The sequence below is a fragment of the Camellia sinensis genome, chromosome 6 (genome assembly GCF_055761805.1).
Source record: "Camellia sinensis isolate YWXY chromosome 6, ASM5576180v1, whole genome shotgun sequence".
NCBI lineage: Eukaryota > Viridiplantae > Streptophyta > Magnoliopsida > Ericales > Theaceae > Camellia > Camellia sinensis.
The window spans coordinates 4437501-4447796 of record NC_138966.1 but is presented as its reverse complement, the minus strand read 5'-3'; positions in this window follow the sequence as shown (position 1 = coordinate 4447796).

Sequence of the window (10296 nt, the reverse complement as noted above, 5' to 3'; positions counted from 1 at the left end):
GGCAAACGCCAATAATAAAATTTTACAACTCAAGTAATCCAAATACTCATCTAAAATGGTCCAAACTACTCAAATCACCACTTTTTATAACCTCTTGCTTGATGCCTCCCAAATATTTCTTGTGCAAGTAGAAACACGTGGATAAAGTTGAACCAATTGATTGGTATTGGTGTATCGAACTAAATCGTGTAATACGTATCATGAATCATACAATTATGATGCAATTTATGCTTATTGTCGATTCACCCTTAGATACAAATCGGTTGTTTAGTGTATCAAACCGAATCGTGTGACACATGTCTTTAGGTCTCTGTTACAACAATATCTGACAAGCATAAATAACAACATGGGTTATGAATACAGCACGATATGGACAACCGTAAGTGTGTCAAACACATGTCGATGCTTGCCCTTTAGGTGCCAGCATCCAAACTGAATTGGACAGTAATATGGAATGCTAAGAGCTTCCGTGCTACCTACAGCAAGATTGTGGATGCCACATCTTTACAAATTCTAACCACACAATAAATTCTTCTATACAAATTGAATGACATGTGTAAGCTATACAAGGAACTAAAATTGCAAGTAAAAATCAAAGCTCAAGCAAATGGGGAATCGAAACGGAAGTTGACACTTACACCGATGAGGAAATGCAACCAGATAGGTCCTTTAACCCACATCTGAACGATTGGCATCACTGTAGAGGTAATTCGATAAAATAAATAACAAAATACATGGAGGGAAAGAAGACAATTGTAAAAAAAGTGTATGTACTCTTTGTCAAAAGTTTATCACTAACAATAACAATTTCAGTGATTGAGAAAATCAACATATGGTATTGCTCAGGAAAGTAATTTCAGAGTGCTATATTATGCAAAGAGGAAAAAAATAGAAGAAAAAGAAGATTGGCAGTAACAATGGAACAGGAATTATATCATTAGAATACTGAGAGGGTGATTTGTGATCTGGAGTTGGGCCGAGGTAACGGCCGAGCAAGTTGAGGGCCCAACGATGCGTGGGTCCGAGATGATCGACTTTTTGCCCAGAGTTGGGCTGCCAGAACTTGGGCCGGGCAGAGTTCGAGCTGAGTGTGTGCCACCCCGGACCGGACAGAAACTGCTCGGTAAGGCAGTGCTCGGTCGGACCAGGATGCTCGGTCCGAGGATGGCCAAAGCCAGATAGGCCGAGTGACCGGCGCCCGGGAAGGCGTGGACAACCGAGGAAGTTGACTGACCGGCAGAAAGGCCGACCCCAGGAGGTGCCTCGGGCTAGGCTTAGCCGAGATGCCGCCTAGCCCGGTTTTCCTTGGTCTTGGCCAGTGAAGTGCTAGGGTATGGAGCGCTGCACTTCAACGGATATGGCAGCTCGGCTGCCGAGCTCCAGCTGTGATGACAGGCAGTTGAGATTAGGTGATGATTGGCATGGTTTATGCTGACAGATGGGATAGCGGAGCCACGCGTCAGGAGTTGACTGGGAGTGGATATGGGGCGCAGAGGGTATATAAGCAGGTCTGCGCCCCCCATACGACACACGAACATCTCTGTAAGGATTTCTTACACTCAAACACTCTCTCCCTTCTCTCTATCCATCCTAAGGTGTGTGCTAACTTGATCATCGGAGGGTTTTTCCGGCCACACACCGCCGGGTAGCTCACCGTTACTTGCTCGCAGGTGATCGGACATCGACGGAGCTCGGAAGAAAGGAGTACGGGCTTGCCGGAATATTTGCTCCCCGTACAAATACCATTTGTTTACTGAAGTATCAAAGCCACATGTAGATTATGGTTAATGCAAAACTTTCTATTATTGTGTCATGCCACATTAAAATACCATCAGTTTACAACATTGAACTCTACACTTTTTCTTGTACTAAGTGTTGTAATAAAAAAAAAAGTTTTAGTGGCTACTTCATTCTAATTTAAACCTAGAAGCATAAGACATGATACAATATATATATATATATATAAATGCAACTATAATACTTTAGCAAATGCATCTTTGTTCCTGGAAAAATCGAGACGAAGTTCAAGGTTTGAACCTTAAGAAAAGTAATAAATACAAGAATGAAGAAGTCAAATCTAACAAAAAAGTACATTGTCTTCTTTGATAGCAAACTAGGTGTTAGTTCCACAATTTGTATAGCTAATTCAACTGCCAACAAGCATTAACTATATCACCAGTGGGTGCTTATGGCTCCGATGTGTATTTGTGTGCTCTACCTATTCTATTTGACTATAAGGGTACTTGCATGTTTTAGGCTAGGCATGTGCGTATCTCCCCGAAGATGTGTCACACCCCGAACCCGCCCCTAAAAGTTCGGGCATGACCACTTCAAAAACGGACACTTAACTCGATGTATATAAGATATGGGGCCTGAACGGAAGCATTTAATCTTATATAACAACATACAAAACATCCATTGAGCCATCACTAGTATGCCAGGATCACAAACAGAACATATGGCAAATAGACATACAGAGACATGCCTCGAAGAATTTAGCTATGTACACATTAATATACCGACCCAGCCCTCAAGATTGGTGTATAACAGAAACATTGGAGGGTAAAAGAATTATATGCACTTTAACCTTAAACAGACCATCAGGGTACACAACTAAAAGCTTAACAAAACTCTGTAAAATGAGCTGCCTTCATTTTGGTGCCTGGACACTCTGAGGTTGACCAAGGAGGAATGGAAGCCATGGGTTAAGACTGACCTCCAGGTGGAGCGCCTACAGAAATAGACATAGCATAAAGTGAGCCAAGCTCAGTGAATAGTAATACATAAACAATTTAACATTTAACGTGAATGGCAATGGACATGTATAAGTGCAGAGAGCATATAGTTAACTTATCCTGTAATTATTTCCAGTGTGGCCTTAGGCCTAAACTTTAAACAGAATGGTTTCAAGCCCTTGAACAGAGTGGCATAAAGCCCTTATTAGGATGGCATAAAGCCCTTAACAGAATGGCGTAAAGCCCTTATCAGAATGGCGTAAAACCCTTAACAGAATGGCGTAAAGCCCTTAACAGAATGGCATAAAGCCCTTATCAGAATGGCGTAAAGCCCTTAACAGAATGGCATAATGGCATAAAGCCCTTATCAGAATGGCATAAAGCCCTTATCAGAATGGCATAAAGCCCTTATCATGTATGTATGAACTCAAGAGGTGGCTCGCACGGATTCTAGAGGTAATCGCATAGCAGCACTTAGTTCCGTACAACACTTTGTTTCATACTAACGGATCATACAGAATGGCCATAGGCCCGGATATCACAAATTGGCCATAGGCCTCACAAATGTTACAGAACAGCTATAAGCTTCACAACTTTCATAGAACGGCCATAGGCCTCATGACTTTCACATCGGCTTTAAGCCTAGTTCACATATGTATGATGGACTCAAGAGGTGGCTCGTACGGATTCTAGAGGTGACTCGCATGGCAGCACTTAGTTCCGTACAGCACTTTGTTCCATACTCGATAGGTTCACACATTCACAAAGTGGCCCTTGGCCTGATGGGTTCACACATTCACACATTCACATAGATTCATAACTTCACAAATTCTTTTGATGTTTCCATAGCTTCACACTGTTTCCCTGAATCACTCATATCATGTCGTAACATAGCAGAAACAGAACGGATAAATAGAAACAGGGCATTCTCAGTTCCTAAGATTACCATTATACCATAGTGTACCTACATTCCATTTTCTTGTCATGAACCAATACTGCTAACTCGCAGATAACAGAATGTTAACATTAACTATTAACAGTAAACAACGTATGACCTAATGATGCGTTTAGATTTCCTCATGGTTCATTGCAAATCGACATACTTGTCTTGCAATTAGCAGAACGTTCATTCTAACGATGATCCAAAGACAAAGATACCATTACATTAATAGGTCAAAACAACCAACTTCACAGTGTTAAGAGTGTGTATGCAATTCTTATACGGAATCATAGGTAACTTACAAGTTGATACATTAACGATGATCATGGACCTTAACCAAAATGCAAGGTAGGTTCAGAGTCGTACCGATGTGCGCCAAAATCTTTCAATGTTCACATCGAAATCGTTGTTCAAGAATGATCCTAAGTTCCTTTTTATTCATTAAGCACGACATAGTTCACTTACGGAGGATAGACTATTAATATTAACTATTAATCAGAAGCATACACATTTATTTCATCATCGTTCGTGTGCGTTAACATAGTTAACCTGCAATTAACAGAGTGTTCATGGTGACCATTAGCTGTAAATAAAGCATACTACGACAGTACTACTACTCACAGTGTCGAGATGACGTGTTACTTCCTCCCAGGGTGTGTCCTGCACACATTCAAAACTTGCTCATCAGTTCATTTTGCTTATCATTTTACTTTCTGTTTCATTTCACTTCGAAGGAGTGTATCATTATCAAAAGGCCTCAAATACATATTCCGATAATATTAGAGGATTCTACACTCAAAACGGAGCAAACAATATTTTTCAGCATGAGCCGCACGTGCGGCTATGAGCCCCGCACGTGCGGCAGTTGGCCCCACATGTGCGGCCTTGAGGTCCCGCACGTGCCTTTTAGGCAGAACCAAACCACAAAATTTCAGCATTTACCGCACGTGCAGCAGTGACTCCCACACGTGCGGCGATTGCCCTGTTTTGGTCCGAAATTTGCAACAAATTCTCATCCTTTGGGGAATGTTCTCAAGGCTCTAAAATGGATCCTTTCATTACTAAATCATGGTTCAAAAACATGTAAATCAAGGTACAACATACCATAATCTAACTTGAATTAAACCCATGAACACAACTCAATTGGTTTGAACAAAAGTTGAAGCTCATCAATATAATTCCATTCTTGAGGCTCTTAACTTTACACACACATAACATAGATACACAAAGGCATGACAAAAACATGAATACCAATTTGAGAAGTAAAGAGAAGAGACAAAATGTATGCTCTCACTAGATAACTTGAATTGGATCCAAAATGCACAAATGAGAGGATTATCATACCAAGTCTTCAACACACACATCTAGGACTTTCATTCCACTCTAGATCATACACATCAAGAGCTTCCTATTTCAAATTGAGGAAGAAGATTGGATTAGGGAAATTAAACTTACCTTAGCTTCAATTTCTCTCAACTCTCCCTTGTTCTTATCCTCTCTTCACTTTTCTCCAGGGAATATGTTATAAGAAAGTTCCTAAGTCTTGAGTTCATAGAGGCTCTTATAGACATACATATATAAAGGGTGAATAAAGACGAAAATCAATCGTTTAAACATCTGAAATTGAAATTCCACAGAAACGCTTAATATTACCTAAAAATTATGTTGATCACATATATAAAATCAATTTCAGATAAGCAGGCCCCTAAGGCTTCCAATTTCTGATTCAAACTTTATAGTTGCAACAGATACATTTCTTATCAAACACATAGCATCTTTAAACATGAAGTTCACTTTCTTAACCGTAATTTCTCATAGGATTTCACAATAAGCATTCGAAAGCACAAAACAGGGACTAAAAATATATCAGAAAACATGTACGAGGGTCGGGTTATTACAAGATGTGTACCCACTGGGGAGGTGTAATGAAAGTAATTGTCATATCTCTTTTTGTGGTAATAACATCACACGCACGCACGCTTGCACGCACACACACAAAAGTCAACGTGCATTGACATACTAATCTTTTAAGATCTTAAATTTCATGCTTTTACTAAGTTAAACCATTTTGAAACCATTGGTTTACAACAAAATAACTGGGACCATAAGTCATACAATGACAATAATACCTATATCAAATAATATATAGAGTAGCAATATAAGGAACCCAATGAAATAAGCTGTGACTCATGCACAACTAATAACATATTACTATGAACTAAAAGCTGAAGGAATGACATAACTATTCCAAGGTCATAGAACAGACTGAAGAGTTGAGGAACACGAGTAGAAAATAAGGATAAAATGACATCATGGTTGAATCCATAGAATGCACTTCTTGTTCAACCAACGGCAGAACCAATCTACATGAAAAGGAATAGTAAAGACATAACAAAAGAAAGAAGAAAGTAAACATGAAGGCAAAATAAATGGATAAAATAGTTAGGATCGTAACACACCACCACACTCCACAACTGACATACATGACAGCCCACTCTATTGACACTTAATTAACAGTAGCCATTTTCCTTTCCCTTTTATAGACTTACTCACTTTTCAATATTCAACATGATAGTACTATACCTACACACAATAATAAGATGATTTAATCTAGCCCATAGGTTACTCCCTCCGCAGCACAGACCATAAAGCAATGGCCCATTCAATCCCGTACTCACATAGGTTGTGTCTAATCTCATACTCCACATGGTGACTAGTTCTAATACCGAATGATACAAACCCTTGGGTAAAACTCACCCTTGAAAACCAACTTGCAATAAGAGGATGTCTGAGAGCATGTACTCACATGGCCAACCTCATTGTTAACTGACTTAGAATAACTTTAGGATTGTAACATAAGACGAACAAAAGTAAAATTTTGAAAAATATTTAGTGAAATATTATCAAATCACATCTCAATAACCCAACAAACTAATTAAATATGCAAAGTTCAAGAAAATTGCACTAAATTAAGCAAATATACAGTTTTCTCCACACACACACACAAACAAACATTAGCCCATATGTGTGTGTGTGTGTGTGCCTTTATCATCTATACTATATTATCTAAATTATTATTATTAAATTGCAAAGTGAATACCCAATTTGGTGTGAACACTTTATTGGAGTTGTGTAACACTTTTTTTGTTTCCAACAAAAAAAAAATGACACATATTGAGATATATACACATTACTAAATGGGTAAATATATAAAGTCCTCAATTCACTCCAAAACTCCACCTTCAATAGATAACTCCCTTAGAATTTCCAATGTTCCTCAACCATGTTGCAAAAATCTCACGATTAACACAAACTCTATATTCATACATATTGAAACAATTTCTACGACGAAGAATTCTCCGGAGATGGAATAGAAAAAAGGATAAATCGAAGATTTTGGTCCAAATTCCCATTCACTTGGAAATTTAAGTGAATCTAAAGACAGGTTCACTATTTGTTACTTTTACTTTGGTTTGATTTAGAATTCAAAAATTGATTTAAGTAGGTGATGATATACACATGATGCATCAAGTGCAAGCAATGGCAAGTAATGAAATATAAGATGGGTTAAGAAAATAATTACCATAGAAAAGCTATCCCTAATGAGGGGAGGAAGAGTCCAATCACTTGTTTCCTGCAGTTAAATAGAAGATGCACCAGATTTCACAAAATAATTATAATTATAATAATAGAAAGAAAGAGGGGCGTAAAAGCTTAGCTCAGCCTCAGTGGTTACCATCTCCTTTGCGAGAGGACCTGCACAGTGTGGACATCTCACACTTCTTCTAGGCTTTGAATCCCCCATCACACCACACCCTCTCCACTCTTCTCTCTCTCTCTCCCCTGTATAAATAAAAACATACCTAGCAAAACAATTAGGTTTGGGTACCTAATTCAGGTTTATAATCTGTCGGTGCAACGGTCAATGCGTTTGATGTAAAAAAATATTTGAGTTTTATGTTGCTTTTTTTTTTTGTCAATCTAATTTTGAAAATAGATTTTGAAAACCAACCAAACACAAAAATAAGAAAGTGGTAGTAGTGTCAGCATTCATTTGTTTTTTAGATTGGAAAAGTGGTATCCATTAGTATATACATAGAGAGAAACAAAGAAATATAGCAGGGTAGCAATATTGCTAATAAATAAAATATTAAATATATAAATATATATCCAAAATAAACGAGTTTGACAAATCAACTGAGAGATGAAAGCAGCAGAGAATACACAAAATAGTAAAAAAGAAAAAAGAAATTGATAAAACATGTTACAGACCTCAAATGTGACGTGTCTATAATTGCAAGTAGTGGTGCTCACAGTTTGGGTTGGGTTGGGTGACATCCATTCGCCATCTATCCAAAAGTAGGCGGATTGAAAAAAAATCAATTTGCATCCGTCTGCTAAGTTGGCAAATGCAGATTGAGCAGGCCATGGATTGGTGGATGGAAGCGATCGGTTTGACAGTTTGGACTTTACAAACTTTGAGCATTTTTCCAACTTATAGTTCATTACTGTATGTGTTTTTTTGGGCTAGATTTCTAATATTCAAATTCATGCCAAATATGACCGTCTTTTTGGGGGATGGATCAGGTGCATGCCAAATATGCCTGTGTGTTTCTTTGGACTAGATCTCTAATATTCATATAACTGCTGTATCATCCTTCTGAGTTCATGCCAAGTAAACTATCATTGTAGATAAATAATCAAAAAATAAATAATTAATTAGATAAAATAAATGCACAACAAATAAATAATCAAATTTTATCTGTGTGTCGTTCCAGTGGAAACCAAACATAAAAGGATTATACCATATATATTTAAATATGCAGTATTTTTTTTTTTTGATCAGCAAACACACAATAGTGCAAATCCTCTTTGGTTGACAAGAAAAATGAAACAAAAGAACAGAAAATCTGAAATCAAACAATAAAATGGACACTAAAATGAAATAAATATTACCTTGTTTTGAAAAAATTTCAAATCAATGGAAGAAGAATTATATTTGAAATTTGAAAAGAAAAAAAAAAGATTTAGAAAAAGATTACATCAATCGCTGATTTAAAAAACATAGAAGAGAAGAGAAGAAGAGAGGAGAGGAGAAGAGCGTATCGTCGTTGCTGCCGCGCTGTAGAGCTGTCGATTGTCGCTGGATCGTCGCCGTTGTACAGTCACCACCGCCAATCGAGCTGATGTAGAGAGACAAAAGACGAGAATGGTAGGGTTTGGTTGTTTCTCTCTCCACTGCTGATGGAGAATATAGAAGAGAGAACTAAATCACTAAAAATAATAATCATAAAAGGCATATGGGCGGGTCGGGCGTGCACGGTTTAGGGGTTGATTATCCGCCACCCGATCCAAGCATTTGCTCGCCGACTAGAGCGGGCGGATCTATTGGGTCATCCAAATGTCTAATCACCCCTAATTCCAAGCATTAGGGGTGGGCGCAGATCGATTGTGGCCACGAAACCTCCAATTCGCCATCCATCCACCAGATTGGCAGATTGGAGAAAATCAATCTGCATCCGCCTGCCAATCCGGCAGATGCAGATTGAGCGGATTAGCGGATGGATACAAATCGGTTTGGCGGATGGATACAAATCGGTTTGGCGGTTTAAAAATTTAGAAAATTTTAACATAATTCAATTATGCACTTTCTGAAAAAAAAAACCTGGGCATCATTCAAGTGTGCAAAAACAACCTGGGCAATGCAACCAATATTCAGTGATTGTCACAAAATGTCTACGAAGTGTTAATGATTCAAATGTCTATGAAGTGTTATTCATTGCATAACCAAATGTCTATGAAGTGTTATGCACTGACAACCTGGGCAACCAATATGTAGTTATATTCACTGAAGGACTAAAAATAGTTTTAATAAAAAAAGTTGAAAGAAAAAATAAACCATGAATCAATACATGAAGGACTAATAACTAGACTCAATACACAGATTTTGTATGGAAGCATTGTATGAAGGACTAAAAACAGTTTTAAAAAAAAAAAGGTTAAAAGAAAATAAACCATGAATCAATACATGAACACTCCTTAGCGGATTTCGACTTCCATGACCACCGTTCTGCTGTCTTAATCGACCAACACCCTCTGTGGGTTCTAGGTTAGCGCACAGTTGGGCACCGTAACCCGACTTCTGGTTCATCCCGCATTGCCAGTTTTGCTTACCAAAAATGGCCCACTTGGAGCTCTCAATTCCGTGGTGCGGCTCAATGGAGCAGCCGCGCCATCTTACCTATTTAAAGTTTGAGAATAGGTCGAGGGTGTTGCGCCCCCGATGCCTCTAATCATTGGCTTTACCTGATAGAACTCGCACCCGGGCTCCAGCTATCCTGAGGGAAACTTCGGAGGGAACCAGCTACTAGACGGTTCGATTAGTCTTTCGCCCCTATACCCAAGTCAGACGAATGATTTGCACGTCAGTAACGCTGCGGGCCTCTACCAGAGTTTCCTCTGGCTTCGCCCTGCTCAGGCATAGTTCACCATCTTTTGGGTCCCGACAGGCATGCTCGCACTCAAGCCCTTCTCAGAAGATCAAGGTCAGTCGACGGTGTAACCCGCGAGGGGATCCCGTCAATCAGCTTCCTTGCGCCTTGCGGGTTTACTCACCCATTG